Here is a 9,269-nt window from a genome sequence, read left to right as displayed (position 1 = left end):
CTCAGCCGAGTCATCTGTGCCTGTTCAGCCACGTGATCACTGCCTGCTAAGCTGCGTGATCAACGCCTGTCAGCCACGTGATCAACGCCTGCTCAGCCGAGTGATCAGTGCCTTTCAGCCGCAGATCAGAGCCTGCTCAGCCACGTGATCAGTGCCTACTGAACCATTTGATATGTGCCTCTCAGTCACCAGATAAGCACCTGCTCAGCTGCGTGATCAGTGCCTGCTGAGCCATGTGACATGGGCTTTCTCAGTCACGTGATCAGTGCCTGCACTTGCATGATCAGTACCTGCTCAGGCCCGTGATCAGTGCCCGCTGAGCAATGTGATATGTGCCTTCTCAGTCACGTGATCAGTGCCTGCTTAGCCCCGTGATCAGTGCCTGCTGAGCAATGTGATATGTGCCTTCTCAGTCACGTGATCAGTGCCTGCTTAGCCCCGTGATCAGTGCCTGCTGAGCAATGTGATATGTGCCTTCTCAGTCACGTGATCAGTGCCTGCTTAGACCCGTGATCAGTGCCTGCTTAGCCCCATGATCAGTGCCTGCTGAGCAATGTGATATGTGCCTTCTCAGTCACATGATCAGTGCCTGGTTAGTCGGGTGATCAGTGCCTGCTCAGCCACCTGATCAGTGCCTGTCAGACACATCATCAGCGCCTGTTCAGCCATGTCATCAGCGCCTGGTCAGCCATATGATCAGTGCCTGGTCAGCTGCATGATCATTGCCTGCTCAGCCGCCTGATCAGCTCCTGTCATCTGCATGATCAGCGCCTGTCAGCTTCATGATCAGGGCCTGCCAGCCGCGTGATCAACGCTTGCTCAGCTGCGTCATCAGTGTCTGCTCCGCAACGTGATCAGTGCCTGCTGAACCATTTGATATGTGCCTCTCAGTCACCAGATAAGCGCCTGCTCAGCTGCGTGATCAGTGCCTGCTTAGCCCTGTGATCTGTCCCTTCTGAGCAATGTGATATGTGCTTTCTCAGTTGCGTGATAAGGGCCTGCTCAGCCGCATAATCAGTGCCTTTCAGTCAAAGATCAGAGCCTGCTCAGCCGCGTGATCAGCACCCATCAGCAGCGTGATCAGTGCCTGCTCAGCCATGTGATCAATGCATTTCAGCTGCCTGATCAGTGCCTGCTCAGCTGTGAGATCATTGCCTGGTCCACCGCATGATCAGTACCTGCTAAGCCACATTATCAGTGCCTGCCTTCTCATTCACGAGATAAGTGCCTGGTCATTTGCGTGATCAGTGCCTGGTCATTTGCGTGATCAGTGCCTGCTCAGTCTCATGATCACTGTCTGCTCAGCAACGTGATCAGTGCCTGCTGATCCATTTGATATGTGCCTCTCAGTCACGTGATCAGTTCCTGGTCAGTCACGTGATCAGTGCCTGCTGAGGCATTTGATATGAGCCTTTGCAGTCACGTGATCAGTGCCTGCTCAGCAGAGTGATCAGTGCCTGGTCAGCCGTGTGATCAGTGCCTGTTCAGTCCCGTGATCAGTGGATTCTCAGCCGCGTGATAAGTGCCAGCTCAGCTGCATGATCAGCGCCTGCTCAGCCGTGTGATCAGCGCCTGCTCAGTCGCGTGATTAGTGCCTGCTCAGCCGCGTGATCAGTGCCTGCTGAGTCATGTGATCAGACCCTGATCAGTCACGTGATCAGTGCCTGGTGAGCGGTGTGATCAGAGCCTGCTCAGTCCCGTGATAAGTGGCCTGTCACCCCCTGAACAACTCAAGAGGCAAGCGGAGTTCCATTCCTCAACACAGACGAGGCCTGACTCTCTTGTTCCAACTCTGCAGAGACCCTGCAATCGAAGTCAGAAATGGAGAGGAACCCTGAGGTTCCCGCCTTTACTCGAGATGAGGCCCTCTTACATTGAACCAAACCCAGGGGAGTCCTGAGAGGCCCCTCCCAACTCCACAGTATCCCTGACTTCTCATAGGAACCCAGAGAAGCTCCCTGAGATCACTGGCACAAGTCGAGGGAACCCAGGGTTTCCTGCAGCAACTCGAGAAAGACCTCGAGAGTCCTTCTTCAATGCATCTTGAGGCCCGATTCCCCTACCGTGACTCGAGAGCAATGCCACTCTCCTCCTCTAAACTCGAATGGAGACTGGACTTCCCTGGCGCCACATGAGAGGCTCCCTGAGATCCCCGTGAACTCGTGAGAAACACCACACTCCCGCCGCAGCCCGAAAAAAAACACGAGATTCCACCGTCATCGCGATATGAGGCCCTTCTTTTCCTGCAGGGCCTAGAGAGCAATCCCGAGTCCTCTCTGAAAACTCCACAGGAGGCTTGACTCCCTTTAGGCCACTCAATGGGCTCCAAAAGATACCCATCGCAACTCGAGAGGAGAGTGGAGTTATTTGCTTCCACTCTTGACGAGGCCTGATTCCCCAGGTGAATCTTGAATGCAACCCCTAGATCCCTGTCGCCACTGGAGAGGAACACGTAGTTTCTGGACACAAGCCTAGATGAGGTCTATTTGCCCTGCAGTGACGCGAGAGGAATCCCTAACTCCCTCTCGCAACTCGAATGGAGATTGGACTTTCCTGGGGAAACATGAGAGGTTCTCTGAGTTGCCCGTCGTAACTCGAAAATCTCGCCGCAACTCGAGAAAAACCACGAGGTTCCCCCATCATCGTGAGATGAGGCCTCTTCCCACTGCAGCGTATCAAGAGAAATCCCACGTTCCCTCTTGAAGTTCGAAATGGTACTTGACACCCTTGATGCAACCCAAAAATTTCCCCAGCATACCAGTCTGACTCGAGAGGAACACCAAGTTTCCCAGCACAACTTAATCTGAGCCCCTTCCCTCCTGATCTCGACATGAGGGTCTATTCTCCTGCTTTGTCTGGAAGGGGATATCGACCTTCATGTCCCACTTCAGGAGGAGGCCGGTCTCACACTGAAACTCGAGAGGAAGCCTCGTGTGTCGTGCCACATTCCGAAAGACACCGATTTCCCCGTCCACTCAAGAAAGGTCCGATGCTCTGGCACTTCGTCGAATGTAACCCTGAGGATTAAATCACATCACGAAGGGGAACTCACAACCCAGTTGCATCGTCCGAAAACAGGCGCAGGTTTCAAATACAACAGGACAAGTGGCCTGTCACCCCGTGAACAACTCGAGAGGAAGGGAAGTTCTAACCTCATCACAAGATGAGGCCTAACTCTCCTGTTCCAACTCTTCAGAGACCCTGTGAACGAAGTCAGAAATGGAGAGGAACACTGAGGTTCCCACCTCCTCTCGAGTTGAGGCCCTATTCATCCCTGTAGCAATGCGCGAGGAATCCTAAGGTGGCCCTTGCAACGCCAAAGGAGATCTGACTTCCCTGAGGAAACACGAGCAGTCCCCCAGGTCGACAGGCAACTCGAGAGGAACCCTAAGCTTCCCGCCACAACTCCACGCAAATGACGAAATTCTCACCTGCATGCTTGAGGAGACCCTTTTATGCTGCAGCGTTTCCAAAGAAAGCCCACGTTTCCCTTGGAGCTTGAAAGGGTCCTCGACATGCTTTATGAAGCTCCAGAAGTTTCCCGAGATACCCGTCCCCACTCGAGAGGAATGCTGAAATTCCCACCACAAGTCAAGAAGAACCCCATTTTCCCCACCTCAAGTCGAGATGAGGGCCGATTGCCCTGCTTCACTTGGAAAGGAATGCCAACGTCCCTGTCGCACCTCGAGAGGAGGCTGGTATCTACTTGACACTGGAGGGGAGCCCGGGGACCTTGTCACAATTCGAAAGCCACTGATTTCCCCATCCACTCGAGATCAGGCCTGATTTCCTTGCACCGATTCGAATGTCAGCCAAGAATCCACTCACAACACGAAGGAGTTCTGATGCCCTGGTTGTTAATCCGAAAAGAGCCCCAGGTCCCAAATTCAACTCGGCTGGAGGCCTGAAACACCTTTGACAACTCGAGAGGAAAGCAGAGTTCCATGCCTTCACACACGTCGAGACCTACCTCCCTGTTTGAAACGGCATACACAGCCTGAGACCCACATCAAAACAGGAAAGGAAACCTGAGGTTCCCGCCTCAACTCGAGATGAGTCGCTCTTCCATTGCACTAAAACAAGTGGATTCCTAGAGGCCCCTCCCAAGTCCACAGTATTCCTAACTTCCAATAGGCACAAGGAGAAGCTCCCTGAGGTCACCGTCACAAGTCGAGCAAACACAGGGTTTCCTGCCACAACTCGAGAAAGACCTCAAAATTCCCCCTTCGGCGCATCTTGAGGCCAGATTCCCCTGCAGTGACTCGAGAGCAATGTCGCACTCCACCTTCACAACTCAAATGGAGACTGGACTTCCCTGGGGCCAAAAGAGAGGCTTCCTTAGTTCCCCATCGTAACTCGAGGAAAACCCCTCACATTGTGCCGCAGCTCCTGAAAAACCACGAGATTCGCCCATCATTGTGAGATGAGGCTCTTCTTTTCCTGCAGGGCCTAGAGAGCAAACCAGAGTCCTCTCTCAAAACTCCACAGGAGGCTTGACTCCCTTTAGGCCACTCAGTGGGCTTCAAGAGATACCCGTCGTAACTGGAGAGGAGAGCAGAATTTTTTGCTTCCACTCAAGACAAGGCCTGACTCCCCGGGTGAACCTTGAATGTAACACCAAGATCCCTGTGGCCATTGGAGAGGAACACGGATTTTCTGGACACAAGCCTAGATGACGTCTATTTACCTGCAGTGACACGAGAGCAATTCCCAGTTCCCCCTCACAACTCGAATGGAGATTGGAGTTCCCTGGGGCAATACGAGAGGCTCCCTGAGTTCCCGTCATCACTTGAGAATCCCACCGCAACTTTAGAAAAACCACGAGGTTCCTCAGTCATCTTGAGATGAGGCCCCTTCCCGCTGAGGCGTCTCAAGACAAATCCCACGTTCCGTCTTGAAATTCGAAACGGTACTTGATGCCCTTGATGCAACCCACAAAGTTCCCCGACATACCGGTGTCACTCGAGAGGAACACCGAGGTTCCCGGGACCACTTCATCTGAGCCCCTTCTCCCCTCCTGATTTAGACATGAGGGTCGATTCCCCTGCTTTGTCTGGAAAGGGATCCCGACCTTCCTGTCGCACTCAGGAGGAGGCCGGTCTAACACTGAAACTCGAGAGGAAGTCTCGTGTGTCGTGCCACATTCCAAAAGACACCGATTTCCGTGTCCACTCTTGATAAGAACCCGATGCCCAGACATCTCTTCGAATGTAACACAGTGGATGAAGTCACAACACGAAGGGGCACTGACATCCTAATTGCATGGACCGGAAAAACCCACAGGCCTCAAATAAAACTCGACAAGTGGCCTGTCATCCCCTGAAAAACTCGAGAGGCAAGCGGAGTTCCATTCCTCAACACAGGACAAGGCCTGACTCTCCTGTCCCAACTCTGCAGGGACCCTGTGATCGAAGTCAGAAATGGAAAGGAACCCTGAATTTACTGCCTCAATTCGAGATGCGGCCCACTTCCATTCCACCAAACCCAGGGACTCCGGAGAGGGCCTGCCCCACTCCACAGGACGCCTGAATTCTCAGAGGCACCCTGAGAAGCTCTCTGAGGTCACCTGCACTAGTTGAGGGAATCAAGGGTTTCCTGCCGCAACCCGAGAAAGACTGGATAGTCCTTCTTTGATGCGTCTTGAGGCCCGATTCCCCTACCATGTCTCAAGAGCAATGAAGCGCTCCCAGTACCCACGTGCATGGAGACTTAACTTCCCTGGCACCTCACGAGAGGCTCCCTGAGGTCCCCGTCGTACCTCGTGAGAAACCCCACACTGGCGCCGCAGCTCGAGAAAACCCACGAGACGCCCCCGTTATCGTGAGATGAGGGCCATCATTAACTGCATGGCCTGGAGGGCAATCCCGAGTCGTCTCTCCAAACTCCACGGGAGGCTTGACTCACTAAGGCTACTCAGTGCGCTCAATAGGTACCCGTCGCGACTCGAGAGGAAAGCGGAGTACTTTGCTTCCCCTAGAAACAAGGCCGGACTTCCTGGGTGAGTCTGGAATGCCACCCCGAGATCCCTGTCACCCCTGGAGAGGAATATTCGGTCCTGGACACAAGCCTAGATATGGTCTATTTTGCCCCGCAGTGACTCGAGTGGGATCCCAGCTCACCCTCGCAACTCGAATGGAAGATTGGACTTCCATGGGCCAACACAGGAGGAAATCTGAATTCCCCGTCGAAACTCGAGACTCCCGCCGCAATGCGAGCAAAAGCACGTGGTTCACTCGTCATCCCAAGATGAGGCCCTGGCCCGCTACAGCGTCTCAAGTGAAGTCCCACGTTCCGTCTTGAAGTGCGAAATGCTACTTTTCACCCTTGATGTAACCCCAAAAGTTCCCCGACACACCGTTCTCACCGAGGGGAACACCGAAGTTCCCGGCACCACTTCATCTGATCACTTTCTCCCCTCCTGATCACGACAGGAGGGTAATTCCCCTGCTTTGTCTGGAAGGAGTTCCCGCCCATCCCGGCGCACCTAAGGATGAGGCCTTTCTCAGGAGGAAATTCGAGACGTAGCCTCGTGGGTGGTGCCACATGCCGAAAGACCCCGATTGTGCGGTCCGCTCTGGATAAGAACCCGATGCCCGGACACCACTTCGAAGGCAACCCTGTGGATGAAGGCACAACAGAAGGGTTACTAAAACTCCCGTGCATCGTCCAGAAAAACCCACAGGTTCTACACACAGCTCGACAAGTGGAATGTCACCCCGTGAACAACTCTATAGGCAAGCGGAGTTCGATTCCTCCACACAAGATGAGGCCTGACTCTCCTGTCCCAACTCTTCAGGGACCCTGCCATCCGAGTTAGAAATGGAGAGGAAACCTGAGGTTCCTGCCTCAACTCGAGATGAGGCCCTCTTCCATTGCACCAAACCCAGATGAGTCGCGAGAGGCCCTCCCAACTCCACAGTATCCCTGAATTCTCAGAGGCACCTTGAGAATCTACCTGAGGTCACCGGCACAAGTCAAGGGAACCCAGGGTTTCCTGCTGCGACCCGAGAAAGACCTTGAGAGTCCTTCAGCGCGTCTTGAGGCCCGATTCCCCTACCATGACTCGAGAGCAAAGACCCGCTCCCCATCGCCATGCGCATGGAGACCTGACTTCCCTGACGCCTGAAGAGAGTCTCCCTGAGCTCCCCGTCGTACCTCTTCGGAAACCCCATTCAGGCACCGCAGCTCGAGAAAACCCACGATACGCCCCCGTCATCACGAGATGAGGGACTTCTTTCCTGCCTGGCATGGAGAGCAAAACCGAGTCCTCTCTCCAGACTCCACAGGAGGCTTGACTCTCTTTAGGCCTCTCAGTTGGCTCCAAGAGATACCTGTCAGGACTTGAAGGGAGAGCGGAGTCCTTTGCTTCCCCTCGAGACGAGGCCTGACTCCCCGTGTGAGTCTGGAATGCAACCCCGAGTTCCTGTCGCACCTGGAGAGGAAAACTCGGTCCTGGACACAAGCCTAGATGAGGTCTATTTTGCACTGCAGTTACTAGAGAGCAATCGCCAGCTCTCCCTCGCAAATCGAATTGAAGATTGGACTTCCCTGGGCCAATACAATTGGAAGCCTGAATTCGACATCGTAACTCGAGAATCCCGCCGAAACTCGAGAAAATCCACGTGGTTCCCCCATCAGCGCTAGATGAGGCCCTTGCCCGCTACAGCGACTCAAGAGAAGTCCCACGTTCTGTCTTGAAGTGCGAAACGGTACTTGGCACCCTTGATGCAATCTCAAAATTCCCCGACATACCGGTCTCACTCGAAAGGAACACCGAGGTTCCCGGAACCACTTCATTTGAGCTCCTTCTCCCCTCGTGATCGCGACAGGAGTGTCGATTCCCCTGCTATGTCTGGAAGGGGTTCCCGACCTTTCCAGCGCGCCTAAGGATGAGGCAGGTCTCACGAGGAAATTCGAGACGTAGCCTCGTGGGTGGTGCCACAAGCCGAAAGACCCCGATTTCCCGGTCTACTCTTGATAAGAACGCGATGCCCTGACACCTTTACGAAGGAAAACCTGTGGATGAAAGCACAACACGAAGGGGCACTGACACCCCCGTTTATCGTCCAGAAAAACCCGCAGGTTACAAACACAGTTCAACAAGTGGTCTGTCACCCCGTGAACAACTCGAGAGGCAAGTGGAGTTCCATTCCTCCACACAAGACGAGACCTGATTTTCTGTACCAACTCTGCAGGGAAACTGCGATCCGAGTCAGTACCGGCGCCAGGAAACCCAGGAGAGGAAACATGAGGTTCCTGCCTCCACTCGAGATGAGGCTCTCATCCATTGCACCAAACCCAGTGGAGTCCCGAGAGGCCCCTCCCAACTCCACAGTACTCCCTGACTTCTCAGAGGCACCCTGGAGAAGCTCCATGAGGTCACCGGCACATGTCGAGGGAACCCAGGGTTTCCTGCCACAATGCGAAAAAGACCTCGAGAGTCCTACTTCAACGTGTCTTGAAGCCCGAATCTGCTTCCATGGCTCTATAGAAATGACACGCACCCCCTCGCCACGCACATGGAGACCTGACTTCCCTGGCGCCATAAGAGAGGCTCCCTGAGCTCCCCGTCGTACCTCGTGAGAAACCCCACACTGACGCCGCAGCTCGAGAAAACCCACCATATGCCCCTGTCATCGCGAGATGAGGGCCTTCTTTTCCTGCATGGCCTGGAGAGGAATCCCGAATCCTCTTTCCAAACTCCACAGGAGGCTTGACTCCCTTTAGGCCACTTAGTGGGCTCCAAGAGATACCCGTCGCGACTCGAGAGGAGAATGGAGTCCTTTGCTTCCCCTCGAGACAAGGCCTGACTCACCAGGTGGGTCTGGAATGCAACCCCGAGATCCCTGTCTCCCCTGGAGAGGAACATTAGGTCCTGGAAACAAGCCTAGATGAGGTCTCTTTTTTCCTGCAGTGACTCGAGAGCAATCCCCCGCTCTCCCTCACAACTCGAATGGAAGATTGGACTTCCCTGGGCCAACACAAGAGGAAGCATGAATTCCCCTTCGTAACTCGAGAATCCCGCCGCAACTCGAGAAAAACCACGTGGTTCCCACCTCTTGGCAAGATGAGGCCCTTGCCCGCTACAGCTTCTCAAGAAAAGTCCCACGTTCCGTCTTGAAGTGCGAAACGATACTTGACACCCTTGATGTGACCCCAAAAGTTCCCCGAAATATCGGTCTCACTCGAGGTGAACACTGAGGTTCCCGGCACCAGTTTATTCTGAGCCCCTTCTCCCCTCCTGTTTGCGATAGGAGGGTCACTTCCCC

Source organism: Bubalus bubalis, chromosome 14, assembly GCF_019923935.1.
Source record: "Bubalus bubalis isolate 160015118507 breed Murrah chromosome 14, NDDB_SH_1, whole genome shotgun sequence".
In the NCBI taxonomy this organism is placed as follows: domain Eukaryota; kingdom Metazoa; phylum Chordata; class Mammalia; order Artiodactyla; family Bovidae; genus Bubalus; species Bubalus bubalis.
The sequence above is the reverse complement of the archived record's forward strand: the minus strand, read 5'-3'. Positions refer to the sequence as shown.